Source organism: Chiloscyllium plagiosum, unplaced genomic scaffold (assembly GCF_037043375.1).
Source record: "Chiloscyllium plagiosum isolate Xiang-an unplaced genomic scaffold, Cpla_swu_hap1 HiC_scaffold_27, whole genome shotgun sequence".
Lineage (NCBI taxonomy): Eukaryota > Metazoa > Chordata > Chondrichthyes > Orectolobiformes > Hemiscylliidae > Chiloscyllium > Chiloscyllium plagiosum.
The window spans coordinates 19,390,148-19,402,807 of NW_028270165.1; positions in this window are offsets into that span (position 1 = coordinate 19,390,148).

The following is a 12,660-nucleotide window of genomic DNA, read 5'->3' on the forward strand; positions in this document are numbered from 1 at the left end:
TTGGTGTGAGGAAGCCGAGAAGCAGCTGTGATCTGGAAGGAAATGAGGTCACTGGACCTGAAATGTTGACTGTACTGTCTGTCCATTGATGCTACCAGACCTACTGAGGTTCTCCAGCAATTTTTGATTTTGTTTCTGTTTCAGATTTCCAGCATCAACAGTTATTTGTTTCTTGTTTAGCGATTTGGATGACCTCAGATTTATGGGGAGTAGAATGTTTCAGGCCTTCAGGTGTGTGACAGAAGAATCAAACTCAAGAGGTGACAAAGGCACAGTGTAATTTTCAGAATCAGATGAACTGAGGTGGGGCAGGTTAAGAAATTATTCCTGAGATTTGAAGAGGTGGTCCCAATGAAAGTGTGGACATGCAGCTGGTAGCGCATCTGAGAGGTAAAGCATTTACCAAGCTTTCAAGTGGCTACTTCAGCCTCACACATTTGGCATGAGGATAGATGGAAGTGGTGCTGGAGAGTGGTGTTTTCTGTGTGATTTGGACATAATGGATTTGAACTTCTCATTATTTAATTGTGCAAGAGTTCCAAGTATCCAGAATTTATGTGTTGGGCAGGTGAAGGCAGTATGAACTTCAGAGAGAAACTTGAGGACAATGATTTTCACATTTTCACTTTACTTGTTTTATTTCCCGCCAAATTGACTCTCTCTGTCTGATGGTTGACAGGCTGGGAGATTGTGGGCTGGGCCTTGATAGACTGAATGTTTTATTGTTTGGGAAGGTGTAAAAGGCCGGGGCGGGGTGGGGGTGGGTGCATTTGGGCGGGCGGGGTGGTGGGCGGGGGTGTCAACGTTTCAATAGAAATCCAGCAGAACTGAGAACAGACAACACCTAGCTCTGTGGGAACAGGGAGACCAACAGAGGACAGAGACATCAGGACCTGAAATCCAAGCTGAGACCAGACTACCATGTTATCAGTGCTTTGATTTGCATTGCCAACCCTCTACCTTTACCGAACTTCCCATTTGATTTGAATGTCACGTACCCTCAATAGTCAGGATCCAATCCTTGTCATCCTAAAACCACGTCTCTGTAAGGAGTCTCAGATCACACTTATTTTCTTCAGTCAATTCGTTCACTTCTCTTACAGTGCAGCACACATTTAGACACAGTATTTAGTTTCAATTTTTGTGATCTTTTCAATCCAGCTTTGATTAGTGGTACATTTATTCCCTTTGTCCCTTTCTATTGTTCTCTGACATTCACTTTCCACATTACTACATTGCTCACCTGCCTTGATTTGGAATTGCCCATTATGTCCAGGGATATGCAGGTTAGACAGGTTAGCCATGGGAAATGCAGAGTTATCGTTTCATAATAATAGAAGCAGGAGTCAACTACTTGGCCTGTCGAGCCTGCTCCACTATTCATTCAGGTGATGGCTGATCTGTCCATCATCTCAGCTCCTCCTACCTGCATTATTCCATCTAACCTTAATTCCCCTCCATGGAATATCCCATCCAACTTTGTCTTGAATATAATTCATGAAGCTACCTCATCTGCTCCCTTGGGCAGAGAATTCCACAGAGTCACACGAATTACAACATGGAAAGAGACCATTCAGTCCAACTCATCCATGTTGACCAGTTATCCTCAACAGTCTAGTCCCATTTGCTAGCACTTGGCCCATATCTCCTTAAACCCTTCCAATACATGGACCCATCCAGATGCCTTTTAAATGTCGTAATTATGCTAGCCTGCACGACTTGCTCAAGCAGCTAATTCCATACCCGGACCATGCTCTGTGTGAAAATGTTGTCCCTTAAGACCCTTTTATTTATTTCCCCACTCACCGTAAATGTATGCCATCTAGTTCTAAACTCCCTCAATTCAGGGAAAAGACTTTGTCTGTTTATCCTATCAATGCGGCATGATTCCTGAAGAAGGGATCATGCCCGAAACGTCGATTCTCCTGCTCCTTGGATGCTGCCTGACCTGCTGCGCTTTTCTAGCAATACATTTTCAGCCCGTATCCTACCAATGCCCCTCATCATTTTGTAAACCTCCATAAAGTCACCCCTCAGCCTCCAAGGCTCCAGAGAAAACAGCCCCAGCCTGTTCAATGTCAACGATATTTCACTCTGAGCAAGACTAAGCTGGTTGAAGAGGTGGAGCGGGGCCGCAGAAGTGGCTGCTGTGTGGCTCGTTGGTCGAGGGGTATGATTTTCGCGTTGTATCTCCTTTCGACACAGGCGTGCGAGAGATCCCGGGTTCAAATCGCCGTTTGACGTGAATGACAAGACGATCCGCATAGTCAGAAACCGCATCCCGTGGACAGAATGACAAGCTGACGTTCTATTGATACAATAGCCCAATGTGCACAGTTGAAATGACACACTCGTGGAGGTCTGCAGGGTCTTCTCCTGTTCTCTGTACCCTATGTTGAGGAGGGCAATGCTTGTCACTGGTAACTCCAGTTTCAGAGAAAAGCTTAGAAAGAAAACGGTTTAATTTTCTGCCAGTAGAGAGGGCCCGGTTCCAGGGGACGGGCAAACGGCAGCAGAGAGACAGAATGAGAAACAGCTGTTCATAGAGTCATAGAGATGTACAGCATGGAAACAGACCCTTCGGTCCAACCCGTCCATGCCGATCAGATATCCCACCCCAATGTAGCCCCACCTGCCAGCACCCGGCCCATATACCTCCAAACACTTCCTTTTCATATATCTATCCAAACGCCTCTTAAATGTTGCAATTGTACCAGTCTCCGCCACTTTCTCTGGCAGCTCATTCCATACACGCACCACCCTCTGCGTGAAAAAGTTGCCCCTTAGGTCTCTTTTATATCTTTCCCCTCTCACCCTAAATCTATGCCCTCTAGTTCTTGACTCCCCGACCCCAGGGAAAAGACTTTGCCTATTTATCCTATCCATGCCCTTCATAATGTTGTAAATCTCCATAAAGTCACCCTTCAGCCTCCGACGTTGCAGAGAAAACATCCCCAGTCTGTTCAATGTCAACTATACTTCACTCTGAGCAAGACTCAGCCGGTTCAAGAGGTAGAGCGGGGGCGCAGGGAGGGGTACGATTCTCGCTTTGCGTTTTCGTCGACGCAGGCATGCGAGAGATCCTGGGTTCAAATCCAAGACGAGCCCGCATTTCATGCCTTGTGCGAAGGTGCCTGTTTGATTTTTCTCAAAAAGCACCTTCGTTAAACGAGGTTGGGCTCCCTGGCGTACCAATGGGACAGAAAGCAGCGAAGTGAAATGATTGGAGATACCGTTGAATAGGTTGACGTGAGCGGTGCGGTGTTTGAGGGATGTCAGTGATGAGGCTCGATTGGAAATTTGGGACAGCTCTCTTCGGAGAACAGAAGTTTCAAATCTGGCCCGATTGAAGCTTTACAAGTCATGCGAAGTCTAGACAGAGAAAGTAATGTAGTCAAAATGCTCCCACGCATGAAAGCATCGGCAACGATTCAGCAGAGTTTTAAAGTCATGGTGAAAAGAACCAAAAGTGACATTAGGAAGAACGCTTTCGTACAGGGAGTGGTTGGGGTCAGTCAATCCCTCACTGACACTGACAAAGAGGCAGATTCATTAGACGCAAACGGGAATCCGGTGGTCATGTTTAAAGTAACAATGTGCAGAATTACATGGAGAAGGCAAGAGAATGGTACGAATAGAGACCCACGTTTACTTAATGTGTCGACCCAGCAGAGCGAAGGTGGGCCGCATGGCGTCTATTCAGAGTGAAATCACAGTTCGACCAACAGAATGTGGGAAGTTAGAAAAACTTTATATTTACACAGCCTCCATACGTCTGCTCAACACCATATAAGACGACCGCAGTGGAGATCTTTGACATCAGTCACGAACGTGCATGCCACGCGGCAGACGAAAGGCTGAACAGGCCTGTGGAAAAGCGTGTTGCACGCAGAAGCAGAGTGGCGCAGTGGGTGCATGCTGGGTCCATAACCCAGAGTTCGTTGGCTCGAAACCATCCTCTACTTTTGTCCAATGTCTCCTTCAGTGACATTCCTGAGTGATGGTACTCCGTTCAGCAACTTGCCTTTCAACGACTTCCTGTGTGTCTGAATGCCCCGAATCATACCGACACTGTCGCGAAACTCAAACTGTTCAAGTAACTTGCTTTTGGAGGTCTGAGTGGTCTTCTCCTGTTCTTCGTCGGTTTCCTATGAACTGAATCGCAAAACCACTTCTCTGAGATGCCAATGAGCTGAGTCGCATACCTTCTGGTTTCGGGCCTTCCCTGCCGTAATTCGCCACGCCGGTTCGGACGTGGATGACAAGACGATCAGCATGACAGAAACTGTATCACCATTCAGACACAGTCCCTTAGTATTCGGACAGATATCACCGATTGTGAATCACCTCAGAGAGAGACAAGTGGCAGAGAGTCGTCGTGGGCACGATGGGCTGGACCGCCTCTGTCGGCGGGGGAATGCTGCTACGTGTTTATGCCGTCTCACTGCCTGTCTCTGGGACAGAGAGGCTGAGGGAGCAACAATGGTTCATTTTTAACCGTCCCTTCCGTGTTGAACTGTCTGCAGTCCCGTAGCTCAGGGCCGTGGGGATGACTCTCAGTGAATGAAGGTTTCACTCGGATTCTCTTCATCTGGGGCACTTGGGGCTCAGATGTTAAATGCTGCGCGGTCACAGCGATGAAAGCGATGTCCACTTTGCAATAGACTTTCCGTAAGATTGCTGCGTGAAGAGAAATTCTGAACACCAAACAGGCTGCACAACAATGTGCTCATATGAATTTACTTGAGGGAAGAGTCTACGGTGTCCATTTCTCTCTGCCCCGTCAGCACAGCATCTTTCTATCTCTCCAATAACAGACGTTTGGAGAAAATTCACAATCAAAGTTACTCACTTCCCACGCATTAGTGTAAGTGACACCTCTCACCCTCAGGGATTGGGAGATAGAGAGCAGAAGAGCGAATGGACTCTTCCCTCCCTCCAGAAAAGCGGACAAGTAGAAACAAATTGGTTTAATTATCCGCCAGCGGAGACGTAGCACTTCCTGGGGATGAGACAAACATCAGCGCCCCGGGGACAGAATGACAAGCAGATGTTCTGGAAACTCTTTGCTGCTTGAAATTCTTGGAGCAATGTGGAATGTATTTCACGCTGAGCAAGTTTCAGCTGGCTCAGAGTCTCAGTGTACATTGCTCTCTGAGTTTATATTTGCACATCGGCGACATGTCTGCACAACAGCACATGACACTACAGCAGTGAAGATCTTTTGACGTCATTCTCGAACATGCAAGTCACACGCCAGATGAAAAGCTGAATACTTCTCTGGAAAAGCTACCGTGCAGGTGCAGGAGAATGGCACAGTGTTTGCATGCTCGGATCATAACCCAGAAGCGGAACCATTTTCTCCTATTCACTGAATGTCGCCTTTAGCAGTTTTCCCGTATAACAGCGCTCTGTTCTTTTCCTTGCCTTGTCATCTGCTTCCCAAAACTTCGGGTATCTGAGCTCAATATTTCACATCGATACACAAGTCAAATTTACACAGTTGCGCTGGCACCCTTGTGGAACTCTGAGTTGTCTTCTCCTGTTCTCTGTCAGTATGTCCTGATCTCGTGTGAAACCTCTTCTCTCAGATGGCAATGAACCGGTGAAGTTGAAACACATGACTTGCTGTTTTAGTCCATTTCCTGCAGTAAAGAAACCAACAGCCGTGTAATAAAAGACTTTCTGCAGGATTGTTGTGTCAAGACTAATTCTGAACACCAAACAGGCAGCACAAAAATGCACTCATACCAATTTACCTGAGGGAAGAGTCTCCAGTGTCCATTTCTCTCTGTCCCAACAGCACAACACCTTTCTATCTCTCCGTTCAAAGTTGCCCATTTCCTACGCATGACTGTAACTGACTTCTCCTGCCTCACGTAATAGTGTGAGAAAGCAGAAGAGTGAATGAGCTCTGCCTTCCACCAGCACAGCTTGCAAGTAGAAAAGAAATGGTTCAATTATCCACTAGTGGAGAGAGCCCGGTCCCTGGGGAAGAGACAAACAGCAGAGTCCTGGGTGCAGGGAGACAGATTGAGAAGCAGATGTTCTTGAAACTCTTCCCTGCTTGCAATTCTGGGAGCAATGCACAATGTATTTCGTACGGAGCAAGTCTCAGCTGCTTCAGAAGGTGGCTGCACCCATGGCTGGTGGCTCGTTAGTCTGGGATATGATTCGAACTTTGGGTATTCGAGCATATGCAGCCGTGTAAGAGTTCCCGGGTTCCAATCCCAGGCGAACCAGATTGAGGCTACGCAGCCCACCTTTGCTCTGCTGGTTCAACACAATATGTAATTAAGTATCTCATGGTGTCCATTGAATCTGCCTCTTCGTCACTGTCAATTCCTTCAATTGACCTGAGCAAAAATACCTGATGAATTTTCTCAAAAAAGCCGCTTCGTTAAATAAGATCGGACTGCCTGAATTAGGGACGGCACAGAGCTGCCATTGCAGTGAACACGGAGAAGGGAAACACTTGTTCAAAGTGAAAACAAGTATTGCAGATTTTTCGCCCGCGCAATCCGAGTCTGAATGAATCCTCCACCTGTATTTCGCTCAATTCTGAGGGTGATACTTCAGGAAGCGCTGAACAGGTTAACGTGAATGGAATGTCAGCAATGAAGGGAGATTGGAAAGTTTGGGGCAGCTCTCTTTGGAGAATAGAGGGCTGAAAGCTGGCCTGATTGAAGTTTTCCAGGTCATGAGGTTTTTAGACAGAGGCAATAATGCAGTGAAAATGCTCCCAGGCCTGAAAAGATCGAGAACGATTTGCCAGAGATTTAAAGTCACCAGAAAAATAAATAAAAGTGACATTAGGAAGACCGTTTTCGCACAGGGAGTGGGGTCAGTAAGTCGCTGTCTGACAGTGACGAAGAGGCAGATTCAATGGACACAATGAGATACTTATTTACATATTGTGTTGAACCAGCAGAGCAAAGGTGGGCTGCGTAGCCTCAATCTGCGCTGTCCCACATTTTGTGATTCTGAGTGAAATCGGAGTTGGACCAACAGAACGTAGGAAATTTGACAACGGATATATTCTGCCAAACAGGACACTCCATCACAGCAATGAAGGTGTTTTGACGTCATTCTCGAAGGTACATGACGCAATGCAGATTCAAAACGGAGTATTGCTTTGAATCACTGAGTAATTTGTTTACAGCTATTTAGTTGAGGTGAGCGGAGTTGCGCATTGGGAGCCACTCCAGTTGACAGGTCGAAGCCGTTTTCTCCTGTGTGATAGTCCCATCAGCACTCCAATTTGCTGTGCTTCCAGTCAGTAGATGCAGATTACTATCCCATTCTGATGCACGGGCCACGATGACCCAGCTGTTGTGACAAGCTTGTGAAAGTCTGAGTGCTCTTCTCCTGTTTTCAGTCGGCCGACAATGATCCGAATCATCAAACCCCTCTTCTCCGAGATTAGGAATAAACTGGTGAAGGTGAAACACATCAGTTGCGGTGTGTTCCACGTGCAGGAGGCCCTGCAGTAATTCCCAACGCTGTTTCACACAGCAGCATCCTCTCGGTGAATTACGCTTGCCAAAAAAAAACGATTTAACCAAATCAGTGTCCGCCACTGGATTTTACTGACACCGTTTATAAAATTCAGGCTCACCGTCAATGTGGAGAGGGGCCGTCAGACTGGAGTTTCCGCTCCTTCTGTTGAATAAAGATAATTTTAACTGTGTCCAGTGAGAGGAAAGGATTTGCTGTTGGTGGGAAACATTTCTATCTGAACTCGCTGTCACTCTGCTATGACAGAAGGAGCTGGGGCCTCCTGATAGATGGAAACACAAAGCTGGCAATTTCTAGATTATGTTGTAAAAATATCGATATAATGTTATTCACACCGCGCGGTCACCAACTGAACGAAGCGGCTGTGTGTTTAAATCCCGTGATGAACAGTTTGTGTTTTACTTCTCACATTGCGGGGAGCTGAGCATTTACCCAAACAATGGGCACACCACCTCCCTGACACAGTGTTCACAAATCAAACTGACAGCAAAGCTTCACGTGTGATCGAAAGTTTCCGCAAAGAAGATTTGGCTGAAGAGATGAACGGAGTGAAAGTGCTCCTTCGTTGATTTGGAATGTAAGAAGTTGATTTAAGTGAGCCTGACGTGATTTGAATAAGCAACCTTCGGATCTGGGGTCAGACCCGCTACCGCTGCGCCACCAGGTGAGCCATGACTTCTCTTCATGCTGAAGGGAAGTGATAGCACTGCAATGATTTTCCGTAATCAGTCACAATGGAGAACAACAGTTCATGCCTGGTCTGTCTCTCACCCCTCTCTTTCTGTCTCTCGAAAAAATTTCCAACTCTCTCTCAATAAAAAGCTGAAAGAACTGTGGATGCTGTATATCAGAAACAAAAAACAGGAGTTGCCGGTGAACCTTCCACAGAACTGATGGTGATTGGGAAAACGTTGGTTTATATGCAGGAGATATTGTGGGAGGAAGGCGGAGATCAGGACAGAGCCCAAAGCGAAGGAAGAACTGTTGGACAGAAAAAGGAGTGGATAACGATCTGCGTGGGAGGGTGAATAATTGTTAATGGAGACTGTTCGTGGCTAAGTAGTGTGGAATGACAGACTATGTAATAACAAGGCTTGGGTGTATCTGGTAGGGGAGAGGATACTATGGAGTTCAGGCCCTAGAATTATTGAATTCGATATTGGGACCGGAGGGATGTATGGTCCCCAAGTGTAATATTCGGTGCTCTTCGTTCTACTGGTGCTGAGTTTCGCTGGGACAATACAGCAAACCTGAGACAGAGATGCTGGCCAGGGACAGGGTGGGGTCTGTAATTGGAAGGTCAGGGTCTTTTTTCGCGGGCAGAACGTAGGTGTTCTGCGAAGCAGTCACCCAGTTTATGCTTCGTTTCCCCAATGTCGATGAGTCCATATTGTGAGCAGCAAATGCAGTACACTGGGTTGTGGGTAGTGCAGGTAAAGTGCTACTTCACCTGGAAGGTAAGTTTTGCCCCTTGTATAGCGAGGAGGGAATAGGTAAATGGACTGGTGTCATACATTCGCCAGTTGCTGGGGTAAATGCCAGTGGACTATTGGGGTGGGATTGGGGGTTGGCTTGATGGGAACGAAGGAAGAGTGGACCCAAGGCATAACTCCTGCCCATTTACCTATCTGCCAAATAGAGGAATTTGTTAAGTGTGTACAACGAAATTTTCTAATACACAATGTGGATGTACATACTGGAGAGGGTGAAAAACCTAAGGGCCAACAACCCCAATTCTATTAACATTAAAATAGTGATTGAAAATAATATATCAGATCTAAAAGTTGAAGTTCTAAATTGGAGGAAGATTCGGGTATTAAGCAAAATCTTTCAAAAGCTGATTGGCAGCAGATGTTCGCAGGTTAAGGGACTGCTGGAAAATGGGAAGCCTTCAGACATGAGATAACAAGAGCCCAGACACAATGTATTCCAGTTAGGATGAACGGAAAGGCTAGTAGGTGTAGGGAATGCTGGATGACTAGAGAAAATGAGATTTTGGTTAACAAAAACAAGGAAGCACACGTCAGGTATAGACAGAGAGATCGAGTGAATCCTGAGAGTATATAGGCAGTACGAGCATACTTAAGACAGAAATCATGAGGGCAAAAAGGGGACATGAGATAGCTTTGGCAAATAGAGTTAAGGAGAATCCAAAGTGTTTTTAAAAATACATTAAGGACAAAAAGGTAATAAGGGAGAGAATATTGCCCCTCAAAGATCAGCAAGGCGACCTTATGTGTGGAGCTGAAGTAGATGGAGGAGATGCTGAATGAATATTTTGCATTAGTGTTTACCGTGGAGAAGGGCATGGAAGATATAGACTGTGGGGAAATAGACTGTGACATTTTGGAAAATGTTCACATTACAGAGGATGAGGTCTTGAAATGCATAAAAATGGATAAATCCCCAGGACCTGATCAGGTGTACCCTAGAACTCTGTGGGAAGCTAGGGAAATCATTGCTCGGCCTCTTACTGAGATATTTGTATCATCAATAGTAACAGGTGAGGTGCCGGAGGACTGGAGGGTGGCTAACGTGGTGCCACTATTTAAGAAAGTGGTAATGAAAAGCAGGAAACGCAAGACCAGAAAGCCTAACATCCGTGGGAGACAAGTTGTTGGCGAGAATCCTGGGAAATAGGATTACATGCATTTGGAAAAGCAAGAATTGATTAGCGATAGTCAGCATGGTTTTGTCCGTGGGAAGTCATGTCTGACAAACTTGATTGAGTTTTCTGAAGTTTTATTCAGATAAATGCGAGATGCTGCATGTTGGGAAAGCAAATCTTAGCAGAACTTATACAATTAATGGTAAGGTCCGAAGGAGTGTTGCTGAACAAAGAGAGCTTGGAGTGCAGGTTCATAGCTCCTTGAAAGTGGAGTCACAGGTAGATAGGATAGTGAAGAAGGCGTTTGGTATGCTTTCGTTTATTTGTCAGAGTATTGAGTTCAGGAGTTGGGCGGTCATGTTGCGACTGTACAGGACATTGGTTAGGCCACTGTTGGAATATTGCGTGCAATTCTGGTCTCCTTCCTATCGGAAAGATGTGAAGCTTGAAAGGGTTCAGAAAAGATTTACAAGGATGTTGCCAGGGTTGGAGGATCTGAGCTACAGGGAGAGGCTGAACAGGCTGGGGCTGTTTTCCCTAGAGCGTCGGAGGCTGAGGGGTGACCTTATAGAGGTTTACATAATTATGAGGGGCATTGATCGGACAAATAGACAAACGCTTTTCCCTGGGATGGTGGAGTCCAGGACTAGAGGGCATAGGTTTAGAGTGAGAGAAGAAATATATAAAAGGGCTCTAAGGAGCAACTTTTTCACGCAGAGGATGGTACGTGTATGGAATAAGCTGCCAGAGGAAGTGGTGGAGGCTGGTACAGTTACAACATTTAAGAAGCATTTGGATGGGTAAATGAATAGGAAGGATTTGGAGGAATATAGGCTGGGTACTGGCAGGTGGGATTAGATTGGGTTGGGATATCAGTTCGGCATGGACGGGTTGGACAGAAGGGTGTGTTACATGCTCTAAATCTCTATGACTCTTAGTAAGAAAGTGGATTGATGAAGGCAGAGCAGTGGACGTGATCTGTATTAACTTCAGGAAGGCAGTCAACAAGGTTCCTCATGGGAGACAGGTGAGCAAGGTTTTATCTCATGGAATATAGGGAGAAGTAGCCATTTGAATACAGAACTGGCTCGAAGGAAGAAGACAGAGGGTCGTGATGGAGGGTTACTTATCAGGCTGGAGGCCTGTGACCAGTGGTGGAAAATAAGGATTGGTGTTGGGTCCACTAATTTTTGTCATTTATGCAAATTATTTGGATCTAAACATTGGAGGTATAGTTACCAGGTTTGTAGATGACACCAAAATTGGAGGTGTAGTGGATTCAAAGAAGATTACCTCAGATTACAACGGGATTTTGATCAGATGGGCCAATGAGCTGAGTGGCAGATTGATGTGAATTTCGATAAATGTGGGGTGCTGCATTTTGGAAAAGCAAATCAGAACAGGTCTTTTACACTTATTGGTAAGGTCCCCGGGAGTGTTGCTGAACAAAGAGACCTTGGAGTGCAGGTTGATAGCTCCTTAAAAGTAGAGTCGCATGCAGATAGGATGGTGAAGTAGGCGTTTGTTATGCTTTGCTTTATTGTTCAGAGTATCGAGTAAAAACATTGAGAGCTCATGTTGCCACTGTACAGAACATTGGTCAAGCCACTTTTGGAATATTGCATGTTATTTTGGTCTGCTTCCTATCGGAAAGATGTTGTGAAACTGGAAATGGTTCCAAAAAGATTTACAAGGATGTTGCCAGGGTTGGAGGATTTGGCCTAAATGGCCTACTCCTCCTGTTACTATGAATCTGTAACCCTGCATTTCCTATGGGAGGAGGGTTCCCATGGCACAGAGGAGGTTTTCTAGCCTAAAACTAAAGCCATTGCTTTGCTTGAACTCAAACTGCTTGACTTGGAGGAGAGCAGGAGTTTGCAAAGTTTCCTCCCCTCCACACGTGCCTCAACTGCAGGGCAGCTGTCCGGCCCGCCCTCCATTGTTGACGTCACAACGGGGATCAGCCCTGTCAGTTTCAGAGTGAAACTTCCTCCCTCTGGGCAGCGTCTTGGAGCAAAGCAATGTCACCCCCTTTCCATTCCCCATCCTCCGAGAGTGGGACAGGGGGAGGGAGGGGGAGATGGGGTGGATGAAACACTGTTCACTTGTAGCAACTGGAGTGAATCCAGGGAGGGAGCAGAGTCTCCAAAGGTGCTCAGCTACTCTTTTTTTCTCTTAAGAGCGTTTTCCATGTGTATTCCTTCAGTTTGGCACGTTTACAGTTTGCACCCGAGAAAAGGATTGCTTCTTTCCTCATGTTCACAGTTAAAAGGGTAATTTCTTATGGAACTGAGCAGCATTTAAGGGTTGGGGACATTGATATAAAACGTAGACGTATGATGCTTCATTTGGTGTATATTTGATATTGTTGGCTGTTGCAAAAGTTTCTTTGCAATTATTATTCACCTTCTAATGTAGTAATGGGGTCACGTCCTTTTTTGTCATCATTTTTTTATTTACTCCGAAAGCAGGAAGTCATTCAGTAACTTACCTGGCTTTCGTTTCTCAAGCAGCCTTGACATTTCATTTTCATA